This window comes from Lethenteron reissneri, chromosome 42, assembly GCF_015708825.2.
Source record: "Lethenteron reissneri isolate LAM-NWPU_2019-01 chromosome 42, ASM1570882v1, whole genome shotgun sequence".
Classification (NCBI taxonomy): Eukaryota; Metazoa; Chordata; class Hyperoartia; order Petromyzontiformes; family Petromyzontidae; genus Lethenteron; species Lethenteron reissneri.
The window spans coordinates 10,731,007-10,752,929 of record NC_083820.1 but is presented as its reverse complement, the minus strand read 5'-3'; the positions used below and the strand labels follow the sequence as shown (position 1 = coordinate 10,752,929).

Genomic DNA, 21,923 nt, shown 5'->3' with positions numbered 1-21,923 from the left:
CAAAAGGCCCTCTTGGAATACCGCTTCGAACGGCAGCCAGCTGCATGTTACACCGGTCCGTGTGAAATATAATTTTTCTCTCTGGATACTCGGTTAGAAAATTAATCCCTGAGACATTGTTGACAAATTCACGTTCGTATGGCGGGGGTGAGGCTGCCCATCGGACACCCACTATAATACAGGGAGGTTTTCTTTGGCTGTCGCCTGATAAAGCTAGTTGTAATTACTGGCGAAACGTCGTACTCTGATTGTAAATGTTGTGGCTTGGCTCTCCAACACACAACCGGTGTGCTGTACTAGTGACGAATTGGCCACGTTCTGTTTACGTGACAACCCTTACTAGTTGGCTGTGTCCGGTGGTGGCGGTTTTAACGACACATTTATATATTTACGCGATCTCACCCAACAACAAAAATAAACCTGTATTATGGATGATATTGATCGCGAAAGCCTACTACGTGTTAAACGGACACCCACTGTTGACATACCCACAAAGTTGAGCTCAGTCTATCGATCCTGGATGATTGATTGTCTGCGTCAACCCCTGACCAGGGGGCAGCAGGGTGGAGCAGTGGTAACGCTTGTGCCTCACAGCAAAACAGACCTGGGTTTAATTCCTGTAGCTGGGGCCTTTCTCCGTGGAGTTTAAATCTTCTCCCCCTGTTTCTACAAACGATTCCTCTGGGTTTTCCTCCTGCAGCTAAGAACAACCGACAATGTTGTCATGGGTACTGGCGATACATCCCAATGCAGGATCTTCCTGAAAAAAAAGTCTTCAGACCCAGTATGCGTTTTCTGGGTAAATAAGTAACCGTTGTTATAACCAGGATATGATCTCACAACCTTGTGGTCGTGGGCTCCACATTGTACTGCTGCTGAGTCTGTCGCCAGGGTATTGGCTTGACATTATGATGACGATTTACTGACAGGTCACCATATCAACAACAACAACAACGTGCTACAGCAGCGTCAATAACCAACAATACCTGCATCATACAGAGGGAGGGAGATGGATGCTACACTGGCCCTTGTGAAAATTCATTTTCACTCTCATGAACGTCTTCCTCCAATGCCTGTTTCCACCAACACGGGCGATACACAGTGAAGTCTAACGTGCATCTTTCCGCAGTGTTACGATTCATAATCGATATTTGGGTTTGACCACGTCATGATCTGTCCAAATTTGTGTCATTAAGACCCTTCACCACCCAACACAGTCACATTCCCTTGATTCTCTCACCATCCTGTGATGTTAATAGTCTACCCAGGAACTGCATACGAGCTGACATCATCCCTCCATCTCCATGGTGGATGTCCTCTCGGACGCGTTCCGTACCTTAGCAGCCACTGCGTCGTTCTTCTTGATCATCGGCCATCAACCCATTCTGCCCAAGCACTAACGCCTTTTACGTGTGTACCTTCTCTAATCCACGTGTTCTTCTTCCTCTCTCTCAATGTGATTCCAAGCATGCACCCATTTCAATTTTTTGTTCCATTTTTGTTATTGTTATTGACCGCATTTCAGAACCATGTTATAGCAAATCGTACGCACTTATTAAAAGTGTTATTTCTTAGAAAAGTCGCACGCCAATATGTCTGAAGATGAGAGGCTAAGAGGGGTTCTCCTACATTTAATTAAGTTGGAAAAAGCATCCTAGCTATGCATGCCAAGTTGAAATGTAATCAATATTAAGCCGATCACAGCCGTCACTCTAATCCAGAGCCTCCTGCCATGGCACGCATCAAACAAGACTCTGCATGAAAGCCCCTGCGGGATGCGACGCGAGAGAAAAGGGACCATTATAATGAGTAATCTTGAAACAGCGTGGGGACATTCTTCACTTCTAGGCTTACCGGAATATGGCGATGACGCGATATATCGTACGATATAAGACCCATGATAATCGTATCGTTGGTTCTTCAACACGTAGTGATTGTTGTTGCACAACAAAAAAATGTATTCATTGACAAACTCATTCTGGCTCTTCGATGTGTTTACGGATCTTACCGCCGCATGATGCCCGGGCGTAACATCCGACGTTTCGTTCCACCTGCTAGGAGCCTTCTTCGGGAACGGAATTGAACAAGCTCCCACCCTGCAAGTTGGGGCGTTACCTTGTGGGCCGTGAGGAACGTTTGACCACGCGTCACCACGCGGGTTCAGTGCAGGTCGGTTGAAAGGTGAACGGTGCAGTACAGAACAGCAGTGGGTTTCGCTACTCTGCCCTCTATTGCCCACGGCGCTCAGTAGACTTCTCTTTAGCGCAAAAGCGGTCACGACCATCCGGGCTTGACTCCGGTCAGCGTCAGAGATCTGACAAGATTTGGGCGCATTCCTCGGCCGCGGGTCAATCTTCAGTGTTTAGCAGTGAGCTTGATAATTATCGATTGTTTGACCGCCAGCGAGGCTCCCTGCCTCGTTTGTGAGGCCACCCAAGGGTTCACGTAGCCCACCCACAGGAGTCTCATGTGGCAGCCTTCTTACCTCTGCTGCGCCGGCGCATTGCCGGCTGACGGAAGCATTTGGTCCCCAAAGAGGAAAGCGTTCATGGGTGCGGCCACGTTGCCGCCACCCATGCGTCTTCGAACGTGGGTCGAAATGAGCGTTTCATAAGTCCACCCTCACGTCCAATAGGCCAATGCTAACTCAGTTACAAATATGCCTTCTGTATATCTCGAGGAAGGCGATGACATTACATGTTCGACGTACGAGGTCAAAATTGCATTTTTAAATTGGACTTTTGTATAAACTACTGCAACAACAACAAAAGGCTTTTGAATAATGCATTTCACGGAACAGTGACTGAGATTAAAATGCGCGCGGCGACGTTTTGAATCTCGAAACCAATGCTCGGGGCCATAGCTGCTCAGAGTTGTGCTCCGTAGGAGCGGTGGACTAATTTAAAAAATAAGTGTGGTGCTCATGTGCAGAAACTTAGCAACAGTGATTGCCCCCAGCCAAAAGTCGTTTGTTTGCCTCAGATCATCGAGGCGTGTAGCATGTATACATGTTCACACCGCACGCCACGACCCGGGCAAATGTCGTTCACGAAATTAGTCGCGAAAATATTCACCAATTAATTGTGTTATTCTACTTTCGTCAGCAAAGTTGACGACGATTGGCAAGCATTTCTTCTTGCTGATGCCACTACTGAGGAACTTTTAGAGCCCCTCTAGGTGGGTATTTGGCCTGCTCTTTTACACTAGCCAGACGGTGGGAGTACCCACTTTATCCTTTGCATGTATGTTGAACTTCCTTCGCTCCGTACGTAGCCAACCATGCTAATAGAGTTGCAGGGGAAAGACAACAAATTAAACACAAAAAAGCAGTTCTAAAGAAATAAATGTTCAGTCTATATTTGAAAGTGCATTGCTACAAAAGGTTTCCATATAACCGAAGGAAGAGCGTTCCAGATGGCCGCAAAAGCGCATCTGAAAGTGCGCGATGCAGTGACCGTCTTTGTTCGATGGCGAGCAACCAAAAGCCGCCGCTGCCGCTGCTGCTGCTGCGAGGATGACCAAAGTGTCGCGTGATGATGGTTCATGCTCCATCACGCGAACGAGATCAGCACCAGCCATTCGACTAACTGCGGGTGCACCCATTTATACTACTGCCGGGTCGACAGAGGGTGCTTTAAGTTAAGAACCTCGCGTCTTCATTCCAACTTCGATTTAAAGCCTAGTCTCACATGGGTTGGACCAGATGACGCCAAAAGGCAGTCCATCACGCCATTGTAGATTAACGCAATGGGTGGCCACTCTCGCACGAACATCATCCGTGAGCTGTCCGCTCACGAGAACTCACAGACGCCATGGGAATGTGGAATTCATCTTCTTGGTTCTTTCGGTAAAGTCAAGTAGAATTGAAATAATAAAATTATAAAAATAAAACAATAAAATAATTCTCACGACGTTTCGGCCACAACGCAAGTAGCCGTCTTCCGGTGGAGAACAGGTCTGTATTTTATTATTTCAATTCTACGTGACTTTACCGAAAGAACCAAGAAGATTCATTCCAACTGTCACGCCGGGAGATGATGTCGAACCATGCGACCTCTGCCGCTGACCGTGGCTCCAGGGCAGCAGCATCCCTGCATCACATTCTCCAGCACATGTCCTGTGCATTCACTCTGCCATAATGTGACTAATTGCCCCGTTTGACACATGCACTGCGTGCGCAGAGTTGCCTCCACATCGTCAGCCCGCGAGCAAGTGCCATGCCAACTGAGAGGCACCTGGTTTATTTTTGTAAGAGTTTTAATTTTTTGCAAAAACGTTCACGGCCGTTGAGCAAGGTGAGGATTAGCGGCAGTAATATTCCAGCATGAAGCGCATTCAGCCCAAGCCGCCTGTTTTTTTCTAAAATGAAATTGCGGTTTTCCTGCTTTATTGTTATTAAAAGACACCGAGCCTACATAGCTCATATAGGGCAATATTCGTTTTGGTAAAAATATGCGTTAAACTGATATGCAAATTCTTTTGTCAAGGCGCTCTTCTTCCATCTCCAACCCAGCTTATATATATATATATATGCTAAATTCCTCTTGATATGCAAATTATTTTGTCAAGGCGCTCTTCCCCCCTCCAACCCAGCTTAAAAAAGACGCTCCAAGCCTGGGGTTGTCATTCAGACCCTGTCTTCTCGACAGACCTGTTCTTCACCTGAGGACGGCTGCTTGCGTTGTGGCCGAAACGTCGTGAGAATTATTTATTATGTTTTATTTTTATTATTTTATTACTTCCCTTCGACGTGACATTACCGAAAGAACCAAAAAGATGAATCCCTGCAGTCACGAAAGCTTTAAATCGAAATTTAAACTAATATGTTATTGAGAACTAGTAACGACGTGCCTCCTGAGCCACGGTATGGCCCTGTGCGACTCGGAGTTGTACAGTGGGAAAGAGGTAATAGTCGTACAGCCTGTTCTCCTGTGACGCCGTGGTAGTTAGGCTCCTGAAGAACACCGCGCTATGAGAAAAATGCATATGCAGGCTAAGCATCTAGTAGTATCCAGCAGCATCCCGCTTTGTGCGATGACACGCCGAGGCAGCCGTACAACCACTTTATTCCTACGCGTGCGACGGAGTTCCGTTCGCTCGATCGCGTTATGTCCAATTCGCATCCGTGTTATTAAAAAAATGTGTTCTCTAATATATTCGTCGCGTTATATCCAATCCGCGTTAGGAAAACACGCAGCATTATAGAGGAACAGGTGTTAAGCTTTCCCGTGCAATGCATATCCACATGCATTGGAAACTGATGAATAGAAGCATTGCGACCATTCAACACAGTCAGTGAGTTCACTGTCTCACGGGAGATGCTTTACGCTAAATGGAAAACAGACATGCACACAGCCACAATGAATGTTCCTCATTTCTCACGAATCTGTGAAACTAGTAGCAAAGTTTAGCATAAGTCACCGAAACTAATTTTACCAACTCGTCTGTACGCCACCGTATTGTTACAATGCTGTATCAGTTTCCTGTTGTGGATGTGCATTGCAGGACCAGGCTTAAAACTTGTTGTATTACTGCTATGATAGGATCTTTTTTCAATCGCTGAGACTGATCAGTGGGCCTTCCTATTATTCAAGGTTTGAGTCTGTTTTGTCGATGCTCTACCAAACTGCATGTTTACGTAACGTGCCAAATTGTGCTCATGAAACACGAGCACAGAGAAGCGACGTGAATTTATGAACGCAAAGCCCTGTGGCTTCGTATAATCATTTGCATATGCGCTTTAACTTCCATGTGGTCAAACACTAGTTCCTATTTGTGTAATTCTAATTCAACATTGCAAGATAATTGTACATCTATTGTTTTTGTAGAATGCATTAAGTCTCGAAGAACTGGAACAATGAATCAGTTAATCGAATAGAGGTTGCAATCGACGACTGTGCTATGAATTTGTGGTAAATAAAAAAATGGCGGCCAGACCCCACATCCTTCCTCGTGAAGGTGGGAAACCACCGACAAGCCACACCCAGTATGACGTAAATAATTATGCAAATTGAGTTGTAAAGTCCCGCCCATCACCTCGCGTTAAGCGGAACACGTGGGAACAGAGATGATCAGACTTTTGTTACCGACTAATTTCACATTACTCAAGTAGTCTAGCCATCAAAGCAACAACCGATTCCTTCAAAAATGTAATAACCCAGCTGTATGAACAAATACATTCGTTTTAGCAGTTGAGATTTAGACTCGGAGTCTAAACAATTACGGGTAAGGGAAGATCTCACGAAGAAGATGATTCTCCAACCACAGTGATCTCATCTCTGAACGTTCCGACAGCTAATCATGAGACCTTTTCATTTGTGCCAGTTCCAAGCAACGGTATCTAATGGTTCGCTGAGTTCGCAACGATGCACATGCTGAGAAAACAAACTCGCTTGTCACGTAGGTAAAAACATTAAAAAGTAAAATAAAATAAAAATCACGACGTTTCGGAGGCAACACAAGCTTCCGTCTTCAGGTGGAACCGTCACAGCCACGACAGCTGTATCAAGTAAATGAGAGATTGCAGAAGCTACCACTCCGTTTATATAATGGTTGGAGAAGGTGGTGGGGCAAGGGCCGCATACTTATTATTAATATGGTAAGGTGAGGCTTAAGACTAAGAATAGACTGCATAACAAAGGCTGAGCCTTTGTTATGCAGTTTTTGTTATGGAGAGGTGCGGTTTGTGACTCAACCTGTGACAGGGAGACCACCACTAAACATGGTAAAACTGTAATGGTTGTCTGTTGCCACTCTGACGTTCTTCATATTGGGAACAGCTCTATACAAGCTCTATGAAGTCCAGTAAGTGGGGAATTTCTCGCAATGATGTGCTTCTGAAGGCACTGCTCGTTTCTCGTTTATTCAAAACCCGCAACGTGTGTGCTAGCCCTGCATGCGAGCAGTGTGTCTTGAGCACCATCTGCTGATAACCAACACGAAGCGCACGAGGCCATGAACTCGGCTGCCCCCTCTGCTGGTTAAGTAAGGGTACTTGCGGCCAGCAAACGAGGATTGTATTGGCAGCGTGCAAGGCAACACGGGGGAGCTGTCAGTGTCCAGAGTAGACGTCAAACCAAATGTGGTTGCCCTGGCTCTTGTTTTAGTTTGACTACTTATCTCACCCCTGTTGTCGCACGTCAGATACGTGCCAGTGAACGTACGCACGTGCCCTTTATATCGATCCACTGCCCGCGGACCGTCGCAATTATTTGACCATGTGACTTTGAACTTTGAACCCCCCCCCACCTCCTACGCATTCCACAAGTAGTGACTAATCCCATATCTGCATTTCCCATAAATATGCTAAATTCCTCTTGATATGCAAATTCCTTTGTCAAGGCGCCCTTCCCCCTCCAACCCAGCTTAAATATACGCTGCCAAGCCTGGTGGTGCTCATTCAGACGCTGTCTTTCCGACAGACCTGTTCTTCACCTGAGGACGGCTGCTTGCGTTGTGGCCGAAACGTCGTGAGAATTGTATTTTATTATGTTTAATTTTTATTATTTTATTATTTCCCTTCTACGTGACTTTACCGAAAGAACCAAGAAGATGAATCCCTGCAGTCACGAAGGCTTTAAATCGAAATATTTGACCATACTTCACCACGACGGTCAGTGTTGGTTTGTGAAGGCGGCGGAGCACATCGCCGCACGAGTCACTCAACTCTCCGTTCTGCCCTTGATGCCAACTCCGACAGAACTCATCGCTGCAGCCTGTACGTCAACGCAAATCTATCTCCCGTGGATGTTGGGAGAGACCACAGCTGGGCTCTCTTCATCCTAAAGGTCCCCTTGAACAAGTCCGCCAATTACTACCCACGGGACCACTTAGTTCCTCTTCCTCCCTGCTGTAGCCTCAGAAGTGCCTCCTTATTCCTGCTGAAACTTCCATTTGTTAAAACTTTGGTTAAAAAAAAAGTGTTTCTGCTTTGCCGCCCCACGTTTTTTGGATACCCTTGCCGCTCATCGACGGTCTGGTTCCCTCCTTTCACTCCCCCTCTTTACTTCCCCATTAAACCAAAACACAGCGCTTACTTGCACCTCCACCTCTCACTTGTGCTGATGCCTCTTGCTCGCACATGTTTGCGCCGTCTTTTTCGATTCGTGTGTTTGTGGCACTCTTAGACGAACGCACAGAGCTTACTTGCACCTGTACCGAACTCTTTCTGGCACCTCGTGCTCTAATTTTATTTGCACCGTTTTGGCGATTCGCGTGGGTTTCGTTAATGACCGTTAAGTAGCTCTTTTTGTAATTGTGCAATATTCCTCAAAGACCCTGTACTCGTTCTCTACACTATTGATGTTTCTTGTCTTTGTTTTGTTGTTCCTGTGTTCACGCACCACGAATCTTGTAAACAAAAAATATCTGGTCAGCTGGCTAAACGGGATAATCCGTGTAACAAATAAAATTAACTTTTACGTAAACACTGCCTTCAGCATGGTGGTGGTCACCCTTCCAAGGACTATCCGGGCTTCCAAAATCGGATGAGGTCGGCCATATTCGGGTAACTTGGTCATAGGAGTATACCCATGTATACATGCACATCATCATCTGCCATCATCTGTCCGCTGCTGGATGGACTCCCCATACCGCCGCCGTTGTCCCCCACGATCCTGTGCTGCCACAATTCCATCTCACTCCGGGGCAGTGCGCGAACTGATCTCATCATCATCATCGGTCAATCTCCGCGCTGGTCATCCTTTCAGGCAAGTTCGCCCACGTGGCTGCCATTCCTTCACCGGTCTCGTCCGAATGAGCTATCACCCGATAACAGATGAAGGGAAATGTGTTCGTGTGTTTCTGCCAAGCCATATCTGAGTATTATAGCCATCAGTGTTCATTTAGTTTTTTTAGTATTATTATTTTAGTCACAGTCTTCGTCGAGACGATCATGACCCGTGGAAGTGGAGTAATTACTTAGTCTGTGGATTTTATTCCTTTGCTTTCTTAGTTTCGTCTACTTAAGCAGTCAAATTTTCAGTCAACTACTATACCCTTAGTTATTAAACACATTCATTGGAGATGCTGCGATACCAGTGGTGCATGAGTATATTTAACAAACAAAAAAACATTCTACATTAAAAAAAAATCATTTGTGTGCCTATGTGTGTCTCTCTCTATGTATCTCTGTGATATCTGTCTGCTTATATGTCTGTCTATATGTCTCTGGTTCTGTGTTTTATCTTTCTCTCAATTTAGCATTCTCAGGAAGAACGTAATCAACCAGGTAGGGTGTTGACTGTTATGTTATCCGAATCTCTGTTGTATTACATTACATTTCTAAGTATACTAGATTTGTGTTTCTATTTTATTTATACCTGATGATGATTGCTTGTGTTGCAATCGAAACGTCGTATGCTAGTATTTAATTTATTATTTTATCTTTATACGTGACTTTACCGAAAGAACCAAAGAGTAATTCCTGCAGTCACGAAAGCTCCATAATTACGGTTGAAAAAAATATTCGTCAATAGCACTGTGGCATTAAATGAAAAATATATAAAAATAGGCAACGTTTCAGACAGTGGCCCTTCACAGTTCATTGGCCCTTCTTCACAGCTCATGCATGCTTTGACCAAGAGCCATTGCTGAAAGGTTACCGATCATATAGAGTGTGTCATTAAATATTGGTGTGAGGGGCATGCAATCCCCCCCCCCCCCCCCATTATTATCAGATCAGTGAACTCAGTACACATGTGTTTTTATTAGGCACAGTACACATATAGGCACTGACCATGTGTGGTATTCCTCAGGTCTCTAGCAACGCTCTTCAATTATCTCGGTCTGCGCCTCCATTCTCGACCCGTTAATTTCGCATCATCACGGTCGGTCTTGCTGCGATGTTTGGTGGGAAGCAGTCGTAGTCATCATCGTTGACCCACAACAACAACAAAACTCATTGGCGAGTTGACGAATATTTCTTGTCACTAATTTGGTTAACTATGTCAACCTTCATTGCCACGAGGGCAAGCGTGACAGCAGCAGCAGCACAAAAACAAAGATCCCCTGTATAGCCTGTAACAGACTGTTGGGGCAAGTGCTGTTAGCGAGTCGCACCTATGATGGCCAAAACGGCACACGAGGAGGTGGGTGGCCAGCACCACGCCCAGCCACCTTTGTCTCCCCAGTGGCGATGTTTACACACCGCACCAGGTACTCATTTGAGGTTGAGTCGACCTAGGGAAGGCCCAAGACCGGTTCAGATAATCATCACTAATTTTGACTGTGAGCGCGAATCGAACTCGGGTGACCAGGTTCATAGCGCAGCGTAGCGCTACCCGCTACACTACCGCTCCCCAGCAGCACACACACGCACGTTCATTATGCATCGCGGATGATGTTACTGGACATCTGTGAAAAATAGTTTTATAGCAAATCGGATTCCTCCAGTACGAATAAATATTCTGATTCTGTATGCAGCCGGACGTAGCTGCAGGACCTTCTTCTCCACAGTTAGTCAGACATGCCCCCGCCACCCCATGCCACCGCTCACAGAGATGTGAAAGCCACAGTGCATGATGGTATCATTCTAATGAGTCCTCTCCTTCCAAGACAGGAATGCAATTCGCCATTAAAGCAATTCATCCTCGAAATAATTGGGGGAAACACCATGGGGTGAAGTCGTGGCGCAGTAGTGAGTGCAGTGCTATGAACAGAGTGACCCGAGTTCAATTCCCAGCCACGGCTAACAAGTGAAAGGTCAAATAAACCCCCATTCCTGTCATGGTGTGGGGAAACCTTCATCCAGCAGTGGAGTGACAAAGGGCTGAACAATAATTAGCTCATTAATAGGTGATCCAAGGTCGCGATTTTATTTGGGAATAAAATGTGTTCTTGCGTTGTTTGTGCGGTCTTGCGTGTTCTGTATCCTCCGTCTTCACTGTCTTGTTACTAACATTTTTTAAAAAATAGCATTTTAGTATTTTTTGGCAATTCTACTGTTGTTTGTCTTTGCTGCACTTGTTTTTGTGTTTGCCTTTGTAATCGAGGTGTCCTTTGAAAAAACTTGTAGGGGATGTTTCAATTTGCGTACAGTAAATGAATGAAACTGAAACCTTTAAATAAACAAATCTGTCGTTTCTGTTACCATCATCATCATAAGTCATGGGCAATCCACTGCTGGGTGACAGCCTCCCCATGTCACAAACGTCTTTCATGCTCCTGCGATGTTGATAATCCAACTCGTGCCAGCACGCAAGCTGATTTTATGGCTCCGTATCCTCAGTAGACGACCTCTCTGACGCGTTCCGTGCCTTGGCTGCCACTTCCTAATGACCTATCTCCTAAAACGTAACAGTTGCATATGATTTACATAAATGTTACATTATTCACACACCGTGGAGTGGCCATGGTGGCAAGATGTTTACTACCTCGCCTGGTGTGCAGGAGGTCGTGGGTTTCGATCTCGATCCTGATGCTCATTGTATATTTGGAATTTGCGTGTCTCTCTCCTCGTGGTCGCGTGGATTTTTCTCCGGGTACTCCGGTTTTTACCTCCACATTTAGAATCAACATGCGTTTGGAGTATTTGGCTGTTATACATTTCCACGTGAAAAGCCACTTCGTTAGGATATAATTTGTGGCCAGGTCGCTTCAGAAAAAGACCTATAGCTTCGTGGGCCTTAGCTGGTCAAATAAAAAATAGTTTAGTTTAGAATTGTTGCATGCATACCCATTGACATCCAGAGGCATTGTGCCTTGTGATTAAATGAAAAATGACCTTTACACTAATGGCCTTTTTACATAATCTCAAAAAAATATGAATTAAATATTTATGCATTTAATATTGCATGAGGCTTGCGTAGAATCCAATATGTTAAAACAAATTATTGGCGTGGCAAATAGACCAAGTTGTAATATACGACCGTATATTGTATTTTTAAAGACCCTTTTGAATGCTGTTAAGTCATAAATATGACATTACGTAAGGCCAGCCTTTCATCTGGAACGAACCCATGTCTACACAAATATATTAAAGTATTCCTAACAGAAATCTCACGTTCTCTAATCTTGCTTGTGACCTCTTCCTGGTTCTTATAAATTGAATGTGTTGAGAGTAAAAGTAATGGGGTTTTGCATGCTACACATATGGGCAGCAGCAGCTTCACTGCCCTGATATCTCAAGTCTAAGAAGAAGATACTAGTGACTCCATTAAAATATGCTGAAATTTCTCATTTGAAATATTTATAACAAATTATTTGTGTGCGGGAATATAGGGGGGGGGGGGAATCAATTGCTTTTAGCTAAATAGTGTTTAGCTACGAATTTGATTGTTCTCATCAAGTTTGAAAAGCATACACCCATGTTTAGGTAAAAAAAAAACCCGGCCCTATCCCATTATGACTCAAGGTACAAAGGTATAAGAGATAAACGAGTGAGACAAAAATCTGAAGCAATAAACCAACATCCGTAAGTGACTTTTACTGAATTCCCATTGATTTTTATTTGCATGCTCAAGTCACCTTCGTAGGGTGGTATGACGTGTCAACAATGTTCACTGTAGGCGCATTTCACCACCTTCAATTGAGCAATCTCCCAGACACACTAACATTAAATCTTTGTAAATAAATACACTTGCACAATAATCACAACTGTTACAGCTAGGGTACATTCTATTTGAACTGGCGGCGCGTATCATTTAATTGTTTTTATTTATTTACATGTTCTACTAGGTGTGATATATCCAAATTCTGACTGAACAGGTTATAGATTTCACATGTTTGTATACTGTACATGTCATTACGTGTTTGCTCTGTAATACATGCGTCAATTGTCACCCTGGACACCAATGCAAACGAGACGTTTAATCTCAAGAGATTATCCAGGTGAAATTATCTAATTGATATTTTAACATATACTGTATATGCTTGAAAAATGCCCTGTGCACCAGCTCTGCGAATTCTGTGAGTGAAGGGGACTAAACAGCCTGGATATAGTACGATGACAATCTGCAAAGTGGATGTCTTGCTGTGAGAATGCGTGCGAGAGCATACAGACTACGATCAAGTTAAAGAAAATAACACAATTCCGAAATTCAAGCGTCACGCTTCAGCCGAAAACCCCGTGGCTCTTACCTGCGGTACACGTCTATCGGTGTTACATTTAAAACAAAAATTCTTATGTCTCGCATTTCCAGTGACTCGGTGGAACCCAGGTCACCCGCGTAAAAAGAGGCAATGGATCGTGTGGTTCAACTGGCCTCTATTTCAACTCCTGGTTAAATAAATGGGACATTCACCACGGTGGTGCATAGGTGTACGATTCACGCGCACAAAACTGTTCACAAATGGTACAGGATGCTGTTGACTGGGCCACTTGACAGACCACATTGTGCCTTCATAGTCGCCAATAGTATGTAGTTTATCCGAAGCGTATTAGGCTTGCACAGAGCAATTGCTTTAACAGTTGCAATAACGCCGAGGGCATGTGGGGGCCCAGACTTGCTCACTGAACATGTTTTACTCTGCATCACACAGAGTACACACAGTTGGTTTGTCCAGCAGAGGGCACTTACCTTCGATAAAATTGGAGCTGTAATGATGGCAATCGTGTTGTTTTTTTATTTAGTCCAGGTACATTATGAATCGGAAATAAAACCTGCAAAGTATGGAGAAATAATGAGGCTACCAACTCGCTAGATGATTGGTACTCCGTAAACATTGACTGCAAAAGCAAGTTCTGTGGATACAGAATACTTCTGCGTTGCGCTGTATAGCTCACAATGTGTTGGAGAGTCAGTGAATACAATGTAAGGCTTCGCCAATGGCAAGGGAACGGTGAGACGGATTAATTTTCCTCAGTGATTTTCTAATATTTTATATTTGAAGCAGGAAAATGGACATGATGCATCAGAACAATTTTAAAAATTGAATGGCAAGGTCATGTGTCAAACAGTGAGCGTTATTATGGATCAAAACTGACACCTCTCAGTGTAATGATTTAGATTTCAAGGGAAACTGATGAATTGGCCATACATTGGAAATTCCACCTAGGAATTCCCAAGGTCACATTCGTCAGCAAACCAGAGAAGAGCATGTCAGACTATAGTGTGCATTGGATGGAAATACTTTGTTAAGATGGATTTCAAACACAGCACTTAAATAATAACCTTGCGAAATATTAAGATGAAAATACCTTGATAAGTCCTGGCCCAAACGACCTAAGACAAATGCTAGCAAACGAAGGTGATAGTGTTGTACAAGCACAACCCGTTTGTCAAACCATTGCTGGGTGGTGGTAGATACGCGTGTCTGTAATCCAGCACTGTGGATGCGAGGGTTTGTGGATCGCACATTTTTGTGAAACTCCTTCCCGTGGGCATCAAAGTGCCATACCATGGCTTGCCATGAGAAGACGGAACAACAAAGTGCGGACTAATATCATCTGCCATCCCATCTGTATAAACACTCAAAATTTATCTGAAAACATCTTAAAATATGCACTTCTGCATATTGTTGATTGTGCAGCATTTAAATATGCATTGACATTTAAAGACGTTATATAAAAACGCTCATGATTATTATGGATGTGTTCCTACTCACGCATTTCGGACAGGGTAATATGACCATACTTCACCACGCTGCTCAGTACATGTTGAAGGAGGAGTTCAGAAATTAAGATTTTTCTTCACTGCCCTATGCTGCCTACAAATGTGTTTTGGCTTGGTGGTCACCCACAATCCAGGCTTAATTTTGTTTCGCTTCTGAGGTGTTACAGGAACGGGCACATCCCAGGTGATTTGGTCCTAGCCAATGATGGTATTAGTCGTGGCCTTATCATCATGCGTCCAGCTGGGATTGTCTAACATCTTGAAGGTAGACCAAAGTGTGGTTCACATGTAGGGGAACCTGGTTCATGACGACGACTGTGTTAAGGAGCTGGTGAATGTGTTCCCTTCAGTGGGACAGCACTCCACACACCCTCACCAGCTGTCTCTCAGGATTGTGCCTGTGGTGGTGGTGCAGATATATTTTTAAACATGTTTGGCAAAATTCACAGTTAACGTCCAATGTTGAGCCAACGTTGGTATGTGCTTGGAGCTGTTGGCCCAACGTTCCACGTTTACTGGGGTGGTGGTAAACTGACAAAAAAAATGTTGACCACTCGAGAATGCATTCTATCCACTTTGGACACTTTTGATAAACCGCAGTGTGGTCATTTGTGGAACAACAGTAGTAAAAACAGAGAGACAAATATTTTAAGAGGGGAATAAACAAATAAAAAAAAGCGTACAACTTGCAGCACTTAACTTTTCTATAAAGCCACCAACATCAACACATGGAGTCTATTATTTAAGTCCAGGTCACTACGGAGTGCATCACAAGCCTGGTCCCGATGTTGGTGTAGCATGCTATCACACCATCAAAGTCGTCTCCCACTGGTACCTTGTAAATTGCTCGAAGTGTACCAACCCTTCGATGGTAATTCTAAGCACAATCGAGCTGCCTCGGTGAACAAGGAATTTAGCGTCCCTTGAAAGTGATCCTCTCGGCAATAATATCCTGCCATGTGGTAATTTATTTTTCAGCGTGACTCGTGTGTGCAAATGTCACGCGAGCGCTCTACGGCGCATTTGTGAAGCTGAGCTATAAAAACATATATATATATATATCGAGTTCTATGCCCTCATACATATTTGGCAACTCTCACAGCTTTGCACACTGGGCAACCGCTATGGTCACCCACCCCTATTAGGAATTGGTTTCAGATGTTATTTTTTCTGATATCGGATTTTTATGCACAATTTGGAATGTTTAGTATTTTGGATTTCAATTTTTTTTAATAACTGGCATTGTTTTCTACAATTAATAACATACAATTTTATACTTTAAAATGTCAATCACTGATTTCTTTATTTGTACCTATAAAATATAACAATACTGTTGATACATTTTTATATATTTTTTTTTGACGAACTTTACGCAAAAGTGACATCACATATCAATGTATGATGTCTCGTGCCAGCACCTTTGTTGGGAAAACGTGGAAATTATTCCTCGAAAGTGACATCACTTCCTGTTATGTCCCATTTTCGGATCAATCTACAACAAGAAAAAATCGGATCTAAAATCTTACATTGGCCTGATTTTTTTTTACAGATTTGAAAATCGGGAACACATGCCTAGTGCCTAGTCAAACAATAACTAGCGCTTTTTACTTCAGGGCAGCTCAAAATCCAGATCCACATTGTGCCAACACAGTAAACATGCAATATTGCTGGATTAACGATGGCATGCGGTTGGAACCGTTGGACTAAAGTTGACCAAAAGTTTCATGTTCACTGGGTATTGGCCGTGTTAATAAGGCAGGACATGCAACATCAGGGATTGCAATGGGGTAAGGCTTGTGGAAATCACAAAAGGCTAAGGAATTAATAGAATGTGATACACAACAAAAGTTTTTCCCAATTACGTCCCTCCCACTGTCCAGGTCACCTTCCTTAGTCACACCTCTTGGTATGTACCTTGTGCCCCAAATTTAAAGACTCGCTGCATAATTAGGAATATAACAAGGCATCGACTCAATTAAAACCAATACTTAAGCTTCGCATGTGCAATGAATAATGAGCTAAGAGTCACATTTTTGTGTCCTGTACCTTCCAAGTACTGTACTCCCATGGGTTTGCCTGACCTCTGCTGTCACTTAAGGCTGCTACATAAACCACAAATGGGTGAAAAGTTGTATTCTTAGATGATGACCCCAAATTGTGACATTTCATAGACTTACCAGGTGGCACAATCGTTACAACCCTATGGCATACCACAGATTCCCTAATCCCAAATCTAAAATAACAGACGTTGTGATTCCCAGGCATTTCTACATTAACCCATAAGCCCCGTACAACAACATTCCAACTGTCACAGATATGCATCGTACAAATCTCGTTCCCAACATTGAGGCCTCCTTCCCATGTCAGTGGTAGTCCGTGTATTGGGCATTCCATGTCTCAGTCTTGATGTCTCTTTTTATTTGCTCGTTTCACCCACGTCCTAGCTATCCTTACATCCCAGAATTCCAACGTTCTCCCATGTCTCAGGCTTACAATCTCAAAGATCTCTTTACCATGTCCTTGGTCCACCAACTCCAAGCTTCCCCACACCCCTACGAGATCTTCCATGTTTGAGGTCGTCCCATTCCCAAGTCTCCCACATAACAGATCGCATAACCATCCCAGCTCTCCTTTCCAAACTGTAGGTCTCGATTTGCGGGCCATCATGGCCTCATTCATATGTGCCTGATCTGCCACACTTCCCTATCTCTGAGGTGTCATGTCTCTTCTCAATATGTACTCTCTTATTTACTGAAGAGTTACGAGGAATCTTATCGTAAACCTAACTTATGACAATGCTACGGTGTTGTGACACTTTGTGTACTCTGGCCCTAGGTATTCCATGCGCAGTCCAAAAGCCCTTCTTCCCATTTATAAGGATGACCAATATCTGGATCTTTCACATCCCTGTATCCCAAGTGCCCTATATCCCCCACCCCCCCCGTCCATGGCTAAAGTGATCAACATCTCCTATTTTGCATGTCCCAAAGTCCTCCAACACTAAAGTCTTCCATACGTCCCCAAATCCCAGTTCTCCTTCCTAATATCCACGTCTCACATGTCCAGTGTCCCATGATTTACTCCCCACAATGCAGCAGTCCGTGCACCTTGTGCCACAGCTCCACCATGACTTTTGTGTCACATCTCAGGTTCCACCATAACCCAGCTATACCTACACACCTCATCGGCCAGGTATCTCCCCCCAACATCTCAGACATCTCCCCACATCTTAGGTGTCGTACATCCCAGGTTTCAACAGACAATCCAGCCCCCCCTCCCCTCCATCGCATACACATTATACAGGACCCCCCCTTTTAACCAAAGTCCACCATCACTCAGAATTGCTCACATCCCAGATCCCCTGGCACTTTGGTGCTCCCATGCATCCCAACCACAGATCCCCCGCTAGCTGTTAAATGCCAGGTCCCCTAAGTCAACCTACACACCCCGCTCCCTTCCTATCCAGGTCCCATCTCACATCCCAGATCCCTCAAACTCAGCCACCACCCCCCCCCCCCCCCCACGGATTCCAAGGCCCTTTTCACCCAATTTCCAGATACCAACCTCTCACCCACTCTCTCCACACACACACACACAGCGCTCGCACCACACACAGCGCACCACACACACAGCGACCACACACACAGCGCGCACCACACACACAGCGCTCGCACCACACACACACAGCGCACCACACACAGCGCACCACACACACACAGCGCTCACCACACACACAGCGACCACACACACATCGCGCCCCACACACACAGCGCACCACACACACACAACGCACCACACACACACACACAACGCACCACACACACAGCGCGCACCACACACACAGCGCGCCCACACACACACAGCGCACCACACACACACACAGCGTGCACCACACACACACACAGCGCTCGCACCACAAACACACAGCGCACCACACACACACAGCGCGCACCACACACACAGCGCGCCCACACACACAGCGCGCCCACACACACACAGCGCTCACACCACACACACACAGCGCACCACACACACACAGCGCACCACACACACACACAGCGCGCACCACACACACACAGCGCACCACACACACACAGCGCGCACCACACACACACACAGCGCTCGCACCACAAACACACAGCGCACCACACACACACAGCGCGCACCACACACACAGCGCGCACCACACACACAGCGCGCACCACACACACAGCGCGCAACACACACACAGCGCACCACACACACACACAGCGCGCACCACACACACAGCGCGCACCACACACACAGCGCACCACACACACACAGCGCACCACACACACACACAGCGTGCACCACACACACACACAGCGCGCACCACACACACAGCGCGCACCACACACACAGCGCGCAACACACACACAGCGCGCAACACACACACAGCGCACCACACACAGCGCACCACACACACACACAGCGCACACACACAGCGCACCACACACACACACAGCGCACACCCACACACAGCACACCACACACACACAGCGCTCGCACCACACATACAGCGCGCACCACACACACAGCGCGCATCACACACACAGCGCACCACACACACACACATAGCGCACCACACACACACCACACACACACACACAGCGCACCACACACACAGCGCACCACACACACACTCACAGCGCACACACACACACACAGCGCACACACACACACAGCGCACCACACACACACCACACACTCACAGCGCACACACACACACAGCGCACCACACACACACACAGCGCACCACACACACACCACACACTCACAGCGCACCACACACACAGCGCACCACACACACAGCGCACACACACACACAGCGCACCACACACACACACAGCGCACCACACACAGCGCACCACACTCACAGCGCACACACACACACAGCGCCACACACACACACAGCGCACCACACACACACCACACACTCACAGCGCACACACACACACAGCGCACCACACACACACACATAGCGCACCACACACACACCACACACACACAGCGCACCACACACACAGCGCACCACACACACACTCACAGCGCACACACACACACAGCGCACCACATACACACACAGCGCACCACACACACACCACACACTCACAGCGCACACACACACACAGCGCACCACACACACACACACCACACACACACACACCACACACACACACACACAGCGCACCACACACACCACAGCGCACCACACACACCACACAGCGCACCACACACACACAGCGCACCACACACAGCGCACCACACACACCACAGCGCACCACGCACACACAGCGCACCACGCACACACAGCGCACCACACACAGCGCACCACACACACACAGCGCACCACACACACCACACACACACACAGCGAACCACACACACCACACACACACACAGCGCACCACACACACCACACAGCGCACCACACACACACACTACACACACAGCGCACCACACACACACAGCGCACCACACACACCACACACACACACAGCGAACCACACACACCACACACACACACAGCGCACCACACACACCACACACCACCACCACACACACCACACACACACAGCGCACCACACACACACCACACACACACCACCACACACACCACACAGCGCACCACACACACCACCACACCACATCACACACACAACACACACACACCACACACACACAACGCACCACACACACCACACACACACACACACACCACACACACACACACCACACGCACACCACACACCACACACACACACCACACCACACACACACCACACACACCACACACCCCACACACACCACACACACACCACACACACACCACACCCCACACCACACACACACACCCACACACACACACACACCACACCACACACACACCACCACACACACACACCACACACACACCCCACACACACACCACACACACACCACACACACACACCACACACACACACACCCACACCACACACACACCACACACCCACACACACACACACACACACCCCACACACACACACACACACCACACACACACCACACACACCACACACACACCACCACACACACCACACACACACACACCACACACACCACATGCACCACACACACACACCACACACACACACCACACACACACACCACACACACACACACCCCACACACACACCACACACACCACACACACACACACCACACACACTACCCACACACACACTACACACCACACACACACCACACACACACCACGCACACACCACACACACACCACACACACACCACACACACACACCCCACACACACACCCCACACACACACCACACACACACACACCACACACACACACCACACACACACCACACACACACACCACACACACACACACCACACACACACACTACACACACACCACAAACACCACACACACACTACACAAACACCACAAACACCACACACACACTACACACACAGACCACACACACACACCACACACACCACACACACACACACCCCACACACACACACCACACACACTACCCACACACACCCCACACCCCCCCCCCCCCCCACACACACACCCCACACACACACCACACACACACCACACACACCCCCCACACACACACACCCCCCCACACACACAGCGCTCACTCGGAGCGAGTCCCTGGCTCCCCATTCCCCTTCCCCGGCCCCGAGGAAGCGCTCCGCGCATGCGCGTGGGCGCGTGGAGCCGGCTGGAGGAGCGGGAGACCCCGTGGCGTCACCGCAGCAGCATCAGGAGCAGCAGCATCATCTTCATCTTCATCCCTCTCGCCTCTCCCTCTATCTCACACGGCGACACAACGCGTCTCTTCTCGCCTGCACGGTAGCTCACGCAGCCCTAACCCACTCCCTCCCTCCCTTCCTCCCCCGCCAGACACGAGTTGTATCTCACGCAGCCTCGGATAAGTCGATCTCTCGCACACACGTACACAGCCGCTGTGTCACTCGCAGCCCTGACACCACGAAACACACACACACACAGAGGCTGACACGGGAGAGAGGCTAACACACAGGCTGACACAGTCACACACACACACAGCCTCGGATAGCCTGTCATCTCATCTCTGCTCTCACACAGAGGCTGACACACACACGCACACAGCCGCCTACACATGCCACCGCCAGCAGCAGCAGCAGTACCAGCAGCAGCAGCACACCGCCGCCCCTGCGCACACTGAAGCAGCAGCATCAGCAGCAGCCGCCGCCGAGGCGATAAGAGCCGCGGCTACCACTACCCAGCGCCGCGCCTGTGAGTGTAGCCAACACCATCATCACCCCCTCCTCTCCATGTCTCGCTCT

The 21,923-nt window shown here is 47.0% G+C and overlaps 1 protein-coding gene across 5 annotated transcripts in view; it reads left to right on the top strand.

The window, feature by feature from the left end:
• LOC133352952 (regulator of G-protein signaling 20-like) overlaps positions 1-21,923 on the top strand; it is a 46,632-nt gene that overhangs the window by 10,932 nt on the left and 13,777 nt on the right. Inside the window, exon 1 of one of the 5 annotated variants that reach the window (XM_061568973.1) lies at positions 21,295-21,873. The exons of the other annotated variants lie outside the window; for them this stretch is intronic. The gene's annotated coding sequence lies outside the window, so the exon portion shown is untranslated. Of the gene's footprint in view, positions 1-21,294; positions 21,874-21,923 lie in introns of those variants that run through there. 5 annotated transcript variants of the gene reach the window in all.